This window comes from Juglans regia, chromosome 7, assembly GCF_001411555.2.
Source record: "Juglans regia cultivar Chandler chromosome 7, Walnut 2.0, whole genome shotgun sequence".
Classification (NCBI taxonomy): domain Eukaryota; kingdom Viridiplantae; phylum Streptophyta; class Magnoliopsida; order Fagales; family Juglandaceae; genus Juglans; species Juglans regia.
The window spans coordinates 51,108,048-51,117,736 of NC_049907.1; positions in this window are offsets into that span (position 1 = coordinate 51,108,048).

The following is a 9,689-nucleotide window of genomic DNA, read 5'->3' on the forward strand; positions in this document are numbered from 1 at the left end:
ATCTCATCTCATCTCATCTCATCTTATCCCTAAAAATAAAATAAGCCTAAATATCTATATAATAAGCGAAACAAATGTTTGGACAGTACGGGCAGAAAAATGAAGTAACTTTTTCTTTGAAGTGCGGCTAACAATCGAGACTTCAAAGTCTCGAGGGGCGGCGGGGGGACAACGTCGGTGGACTTTTTGCAGCAACGTACTCTATAGCCTAAGTTGGAGTGACTAATGTCCATCGTCCACCCAATTTGAAAGCAACATGCTGTCCAGAATTGCTTTTATTGTGCCTTCAAGTTGTAATAGCATGATCAACACCAAAGAAGTAGGATCATTTTATGGACGTAGTGCTCAAGCTGCCAAATCACTTCTTTCTATTTTCTTGGCTTGTTTTAAATGCAACGAATAATTCAAGCACTTCTTTGTTCTTCCTAGGTTGGAAATCTTTACCATGGGCACCAGGAATGACAAAAAGGATGAGAAATTGATCCAAGGCGGAGAAAGTCACCGTTTGATGTGACAGCTATTCTTTAGGTACTCTGTTCTATTCCAATAACGACACCGCTTTGTTTCATGTTACGCTTCTAATTTTTTATAGATATGTGGATGTGAGAGGAATTTGAGAAGTTGCAGTCCAGCTTTTCAAACGATGACCAAAAGTATCGAACAAGTTTTGCTTCCTTAGTCAACCAGTAAAGCTAAGTAAGTGGCTTTTTTTCGTATGTTAAGAGTCAATTTGGCATTCACATGAAGATGGGATTCTTTTGAAAATGAATTCTGTATTGTTTCCGTGCAGTTGATTTTGCCCATAGAATTGAATTATTTTAGCTAGGGTTGTTTCTATCTGGAATATTATTAGCTAAGGTTGTTTCTACCATATAAAAAGACCAAATATCAAATAAGACAACGTTATATGCAGAGGCCTCAGATCAAGGGCACCGACCAATCTTATTTAATGAACTCTGTTGCTCTCTCCCATGTGTTTTCTAGCAATACACTGAGGGATATCTTAGCTGGCTCATTCAAATCCATTTCTCATGCACAAAGAGCTCTTTTTATTCGCTTTCATTAGTTTATTTCAATCAGTACTCAAGACAGAGGGTATCTTTGTTGCTCTGAGAAACATCCTAAACATTCTGATTCCTACTGGCAAGAGTTATTCCAATCAGATATCCCACAAAAAAAATGCCCACGATTTTGACAGGAGAAAATAAATAAATAAATAAATCAAGATACGATGCATGTGATTAGCTCTTGTTGGAATGTAAACATATGGCAGACAGCTTGGAAATACCTTGGTATTTTAAATGTTTTAAGCTCGATCTGATTCAAAACATGTCGATGGTTGAATTGAAGTCTTGAATGCGGTTGAAGAAAAAGCTGATTTAGAGAGCAAAGACACTAACTGAATAGGGGAACTAGCTAAGGACTGGGTTATGGTTCGAATACAATGAATGCATGTGAAGATATCAAATATCCAGGCCCAAGACCGGGCCCAAGCCACCACTAGAAGACAAGAAGAGAAAAAGCAAGAAAGTAAGGAAAAAGAGTGTGTCAGGAGGCAAGAGAGACAGTGTCAGGAGAAAGTGAGAAAGTGAGAGATAGTCAGACATGCAAAGCAGATGTCCCTTACCACTACCGAGGCGCACGCAAAAAGAGGGTCAAATAAAAAGCAAATGGCCAGACGACTTCGACTTCTTCTTCATCCTCTCAAAGGGGAGCTCCAGCGGGGTGGTCTTCTCCAGCAAATATATTCAAAATCTTCATTGTACAATGAGAAATGAGAGGCTATGAGAGACTGTAAACAAGCATGTTATAGTGGATTTTCTCTCCACAAACGCCCAGTGGACGTAGGAATATGCCGAACCACGTAAATCTATGTGTTTATCTTTCTTTACTTTCTCTACACTTATTTTCTTTTCATCGCCATGGATGTATTCATCAATATTGTACAATCGCATCGGACCATTGTTGGGGGCTTCAGACCACACTAATGACTGATCGAGGCCCAAATCGTTATAGCGGGCTGGGAAGGACTCTTTCTCTCATTTCGGCCTGTTGTGCGGTTTTTTATGAATCAACAGTTGGTGCCGTCTGTGAAATCTAATTTACTCTCTACATCGGAGGTGGGATAAAGACGATTTTTCGGCACGCTGAATAATTACCGGATTAGCAAATAACATCCTCCAGATAAGTGTTCTTAGTTTTTTCAATTACATTTATAAAAAACACTACTGCAAATAATGGGCGAGTAAATCTTTTCTCGCCCAGAACCCAAGCTCCTCGTTATTGCACTCAGTACACTTTGAATGGACTATGCAAAGCGGGAAGTACATGGTGAGCACTATTCACATAAAAAAAAAAAAAGCACATTGTCCAGACACATATACTTCCCAAGTCATTAGCACAATGCATTGCACATGTCAGGGGTACTGTACACTTAAGTGCACAGTACAGTGCACATGGGAGTGTACAGTACCATGCAAGTTCCCATCACCGTGAACAAAAAGGAACAGGAACGTGGGCGAATGTGCAATAAGATGCACTCAAGCGCACTGTACACTTGCACTACAATGCACGTCCCCGCCATGCATGGCAACACGACAGGTGCACGTCTTGTGCACCCGAGATCCACCTCAGACTCATGTCGTGGACCCTCTAGAGGGAACTCCTGACCACCCAAAAGGCCGCTGGAATTCTCTGTCGCGGCCATGGTGGTCACCGGTGATGAAGGCCGTCCACAACGGGTAGCGACTGGACGTTACCACACTCGACCTATAGGCACACGACGGGCAGCACAAAACATTATGCGTGCGGCGGGCAACCACGAGCCTGGTGAACCTATCGACGGCCATGACGTGGTCCACCGGTAGTTTCTATCTCCAACCGGCTCATCCCCGCTGCAGGATATCGAGCACGGTGCACCCAAAAGGCTCACGACAACTAGCTATGAGCCCGTTGAACATGCTAACAGCCACCAAGTGGCCCACCGACAGTTTCTATTCCCATGTGGATGTCCCCCGTTGACAGCCACCAAGTGGCCGTGCACTACAGGAGGCAATAGGGCATGATGTCGTGCACCCATTTGGCCCCATCCCACGGAAATGCCATGCATTGCGAGCTAGCAGGATCATCACCTGGAACTACCAAGCACGACAGTGATTTCAGTCGTAGGCGAGATGTTCGACTAACCAAGTCCCCCCTGTAATGTCCACGTGCGCCCGAGAAGCACGGCGAGCAACAGATGCACGCAACACACACCCAACAGGGACCTCCCTCGCGGCCACCGCAAGCTGGCAGGCAACGCCACCTTCCACTAAGACCATCGGTGATCTCTATCGCCGGTGGAGTGCTCCACGACTTAGCTAGGTCTCCCAGCCACCACATGCAAACGAGCATCAACATTACGCCACCGATAACATGGTGAGGAACTCTTCCTCAGGCATCTGTGGTGGGTACCTCCTTGCCTGGTCACACTCCTCGACCACACAATGGCGAGGAACCAAGCTGCCCGGTCACTCTCCTCGACCACACAATGGCGAGGAACCAAGCTGCCCAGTTACTCTCCTCGGCCACACTAGTGAGAAACCAAGCTCTGCTTCTCGTCCATTTTCCTCAGGCCATGTGTATCTCAGCCACCGTCCTGCCACGCACACAGGCAGTTATGTAGCAGGCAGGCCACTCACTTCCCTTGGCCGCCACATGCAATGTACCATGTCCTATACCATAACGAAGACAACGGTTAGAACTGCCACACGACCAACCTCACCCAACATGTTGCATGGCCATGCTCGGCTAACACACTTCACTAACTTGCTCGCCCAACACGTTCCACCAACTTGCTCGCCCAACATGCTCCACTAACCTGCTCACCCAAGTCTGCTTGTCCGATTTCAGTCAAGCAAAATCAACTACGGTAACCAAAAACTCTCCAGTTTGTCTCTCTTAAATTTGTGTGAATTTTATTTCTACTAACAAAGTTGCTTCTTGTGGCGCCGAACATCGAACACCGGCAACATGGCCCCACTCGAGCACTGCTCATACACCCTAATATGGCTCCATCGGAACAAATTGCCTAGCACTAACGTGCACTCGAACACATCGAACCTTCGTCACCATCGAAACATGGCAATTCACAAGCCTCACTCGGCCCGCCTCCAACCTTTGTTGTTCTCTGACAGGGCAAGTCAAGTTTGCCACCTCACTTTGTGATTGGGGTTGTTTACGCTAACCAAATTGACCTTTTTTGGCACGGACAAGCATCTCCTTTAGCAAAGTCAAGTCCAGTGACACAAAGGTCAAACACAAGTCCCTTGACTTGTCGACCATCGCGGCAGCAAAGTTGAGTCCCTTGACTCGCTGTGACACAACGGTCAGACACAAGTCCATTGGCTTGCCGACCCTTATGCTAGCCAAGTTGGGTCCCTTGACTCGCCAAGATGCATTGGTTAGGCTAGAGCCCTAAGGCTCGCCCACGCGAACAATCGGACACAAGTCCCTTGACTTGTTGACGTTCGTGACACCTTGCCACGATACATTGGTCAAGCTAGGGCCCCAAGTAGGGGTGTAACCGATCCGGTTTTGGACAAAATTTAGGATCAAATCGATATGCACCTGTTTTGCATTTTCGAAAACCGATTACGCATCAGTTATCCTCCTAAACCGATACCTCCAGTTTTACCGGTTCTGGTCTAGTTTGGTCTGATTTTTCGATTTTAATAAAATGCAAATTTGCCATAAAATATCTGTTTATATATAATAATAAAAAAAACTACTTTAAAAATCTATTACTATTTACAAAAATCTGCTTTATAAAAAACTATATGTTATGTAAAAAAAAAACTAATATAAAACAAATAAGAAAAAACTGCTATAAAATGTTATTAATATATTTATTTTATGTTTAAAGCATATGATCAAATAAATTTTCATATTTAAGATTAAAATTTTATGTTATAAATTATAATATCATTATCTTATATATAATTATATATAAGATAAAACATATTATATATAATATTAAAAGAATTCATTTAAAAATATAATATAGTGAACTGGTCCAGTCTAGTCCTAAAAAACATAGAACCAGAACTGGACCGGTACAAGCCGGTTTTGGAATTAAGGGAACTGGTCCCGAACCGGACCAGCTCCACCGGTTCAGGCCAGTCCCCTTTTTTGGTTTCCCAGTTAATTTTTATACCCCTAGCCCCAGGGCTTGCCCACACGACCAGTCGGATGCAAGTCACTTGACTTGTTGACCTTCGTGGTGCCAAGCCGAGTCCCTAGACTCTTGGCGAAGTTTAGACCAGGCACTAGTCCTAGGACTTGTCCATACGGTCATTCGGGCACAAGTCCCTTAACTTGTCGACCTTCACGCTGATACATGTCCCTAGACTCACACCGAATGTCACAGTCGAGCCATAATCGTTGCTAGTGGGTTACCTCCGGGAACGCGCCTTCATAGTTAATGGGCCTCCGAGCTCCTTATTCGTATTATACGCAGTCAAGTACACCTCCCGCCACATAGAGCTCCGTGCTTGCATCTTACATGGTCAAGTACACCTCCTGTCACATCCGAGCTCCATGCTCACATCTTATGCGGTCGAGTACACCTCTAGTCACATAAAGTTTTGCGCTCGCATCTTATGCGGTCTAGTACACCTCTCGTCACATTCAAGCTCCGCACTCGCATCATTTGCGGTTGAGTACACCTCTTGCCTAACTCCACGCCCGAAAGTCTTTATCACTTAACGCAAGTGAAGCGGACAACCAGGGACCAACTCCCGAAATTTATTTTCTCACAGATTTCTACATATAACCTCGGTTGCATATTTTATCTTAAGGATTCCTAAGGTCTTTGTTGGAATAAATTGCTCTTAAGAATCACGGGCAACTAAAGAGGATAAAATACCCAGGCTCAACCCACCAGGCTACCACTAGGAGACAAAAGGAAAAGCAAGAAGGTTAGGGAGAAGAGTATGCCAGGAGGCAAGGGGGACAATGTCAGGAGGCAAGGGGGCAGTGTCAGGTGAAAATGAGAAAGAGAGAGGTGGTCAAACACACAAAACAGACTTCCATCACCACTACCAAGGCGCATGCAAGAAGATGGTCAGATAAAAAGTAAAGGGACAAAAGACTTTGACTTTTTCTTCAACCTCTTGAATGGGAGCTCTAGTGGGGGGTATTCTCCAACAAATATATTCATGATCTCTATTGTATAGTGAGAAATATGAGGCTATGAGAGACTGTAAACAAGTATGTTATAGTAGATTTTTCCTCCACAAATTCTTTGTGGACGTAGGCAATATGTCAAATCAAGTAGATTTGTGTGTTTATCTTTCTTTATTTTCTCTATATTTATTTTTTCTTTCATCGCCATAGATGTACACATCGACACCGTACAGCGGCACCAAATCACTATCGGGGGTTCCAGACCACACCGATTGAGGCTCGAATCATCATAGCATGTCAGGAATGACTACTTCTCTCCTTCTGGCCTATTGTGCGATTTTTTATGCATAAACAACATGCATTAAGTAATCCAATATTAGAGGAAAAAACAAAAAGTTTCTCGGGCCATGCCACGAAGAGGTCTACAGGGATGCAATTAGGGTGGGTAGATTTCACACATAAGTTCATATCCTTTGCAGGTCCATTGTTTTTCATTGTATTCTTAATGTCATACCAAAAACCCACGTGGCTGTTGGGCAACTTCGATTCCAATCAACCCAACTGGCCACATTAATGGCCTTGAAAATTATTTGACTTTGGTCGCATTGATTAAAACATTAATGTTGTCGTATTTCTAATCAATACTAGGAGATGGATCTAGTTTTTTTATGAAAATTGGCATGTGATTGATACAGGGATCACCTCTCATTCGCTTAGAAATTCTAGGTGGCTTTTCCAGCTTTCACAGAGGCACCTCTTGATGGAGACGGGACATCACAAATAGTTGTCAAAAACCCGGCCTTATTATTTGTGGGTTCTTAGTTATTGAGACCGTTGTTAGAACATCACTTATTGTTAACATTTGCCGGCCCGATAAATAGAAACAGTTCGAGTACATGGAGAGGATCTCAAATCGAAGCCTTAAGTTACCCGACAAAATTAATACGAGATCAAGCCTCAAAGAGAGTTTTGCAGGAGAGTAATGCTAGATACAAATTATAAATAAATAAGTCTCATTCAAGCCTTTTGTAAAACAATAAATCCTACTAATAAATAATAATAATTTTTTACACTATTTTAAGATAGAATCCATTTTTTTACAAAGACTTGTATGAAACTTGTCTATTTAGAACTTGTATAAATCATTTCTCTTTGCGAGATATCTATTATATATAAATGGGAATGTTGAGTAACAGTATTTTCGTCTAACAATTTTTTTTTTCAATTTTGCCCTTACTTTTATTCCAAAATTACATTATGTTTCATTTTATACCACACTCAACACAAATCCTCTCTCTCATTATCGGTTCTCTGACTCTCCCTCCCAAGTTCTCTCTCTCAATTCAGAACCTCTCTCTTCGCCTCGCGTGACTTATTGCCATTAGTAGCCACGGACCAGGCCGGACAAAAGCCCTCCTTCAAGTAGCAGCAACTATGTCTCGATCTCTCCTACGTTTTCCACTTGCAGCTGCCGTTTCATCCAATAAGTGTGAATCGGAGATGAATAGTAATTTTCTCGTTATTCTTTCAGAAATTCATACTCGTGTACAGGAGAACAAAGGAAATAAGAGAAATGTAATTTCTGTAAATACAAAAACAAAAACAATTACAAAAATTCTTCATTAAAGAACATTACATCCAAATTTAAAAAAGAAAAAAAAATCAACCCCACTGATTTGAGGAAGAAGATTTCTAAGATTTCTAAGATTTCGAAATTTCTACAAAATCACTAAAACACTATATCCATCTACACGAAAGCCAAACAAGAACAAAGCCAGAAACAAGAACACCCTATGTGCATTGTTGTTACTGCTTCTTCCATCGTTCATTTGTATTTCCTTTAGCCCAGATTACATCACAAGGTGTAGACTGTTAACATATACACGATCTAAACAACAAAATTAAAAAAAAAAAAAAACTTCAGATCTCAAAGAATCTTACATTTAGATTTGAAATGAAAAAAAAAACTCCATCTTTCCCATGAAGAACAACTATGTTTTTCGTTGGTTGACTTAGGCCGCAATTTTCTTCATTTTCTTTGAGACCAAATACGGGAAACGTCTGTAGAGAGGAGATTTGAGAGACACAGTTGAAGAATCGTGAGGATAGAGAGAGAGAGAGACCTTTGGTTTTCGACAAAAAATAGATTACAAAAGAGAGAGGTGTGAGAGAGTGAGTTTGAGGAGGAGAGAGGGAGAGAGAGAGAGAGAGAGAGAGAGAGAGAGAAGAAGGTTTGGGAAGGGAAGGCTAGGCTGGAGGGGGGAAGAAAAAGGAAAAAAATGAATGGGGGTGCTGACTGGGTTTATAAGATTTTCTTTGGGTTTTACAAGTGCATTTTAGATCTTATTAGAAATAGTCTTGAATATTATTTTCCGAAAATGATAGTAAATTTTCATAAAATTCTTAAGGAAACAAAAACTCAACAGAGATGAATTTTAATATTGCATAGTGTTTTATTCCCTCCATAAGAATCAAAAGAAAATGTTTATAAATTAAATTTTAATGTTGTGTAGTATTTTATATCTTTTAATTTTGAGTCCTGTAAATAGTGAATTGAATTTTTGTGTTCTACTACAAATATGTAGTTAGCTATATAATTTCCTTTGTTTCTATTAATGGTTTCTTTTTAGTGATTTATTAAAATATATATTTTCTAAACCTAAATGTTTCTTCCGTTTTCGGATAAATTGAAGATTTTCTTCCAAAATAAATATATTTCTTAGTATAATTATAAATTTCCATCTGGGAATGAATTATAATTTTTTAATAATTTAAATAAATCTGTATATTTATTAGATCTCTTATTATTCTTAATATATAGTTATTTATTAAGTGTAAATATAGATGGAATGACTTTGGACTTAACCATTAACCTATAGTCTGTTCATTGTTTTTAAAAATTATTATACCAATTGCTCATAAAATTGTCATAAGAAATTAAAAGACCACCTCCTATATTTCTAAAATATTGTAAGTCAAATTTCAGAGAAATAATGGATGATCCATTTAGGCGCACAAATAAATGAACTTGGGTAATTGCACAAAAACAAGTTGAACCTGTTCTCCATCAATGTTGTAACCGAAGCAGCATCATAAATGATGTATGAAAGTGAAAAGGTTGGATAGAAATTGGGCGACCATGTGGCGGAAGAAGAGATGAGAGAGAGAGAGTTGGAAGCAAGGGTAAAGAGGAGATATTTTAGACTTTTGTTCTTCAAATGTGAAAAAGAGAGAACTTGACACAGGTGGATTGGGGGGAAAGAAAAAGATGTGAAAATAATAAATAAAAAAATAAGAGAGAAAGAAATAGATAAGAAAAAAAATATACTAAATTTTAAAATTAATTTTTTTATTCTTGATTTAAAATTAAAATTTTTTATTATAAAATAAAATGATAAATTTTAATAAATATTTCTTAAGAGAATAGAGTCATATAAATAATAAGAGTTCTTAATATAAAATAAATTAATGAATATTAAATAATATTTTTAAAATAATAAAATTATTTAAATTAATTAATTTTT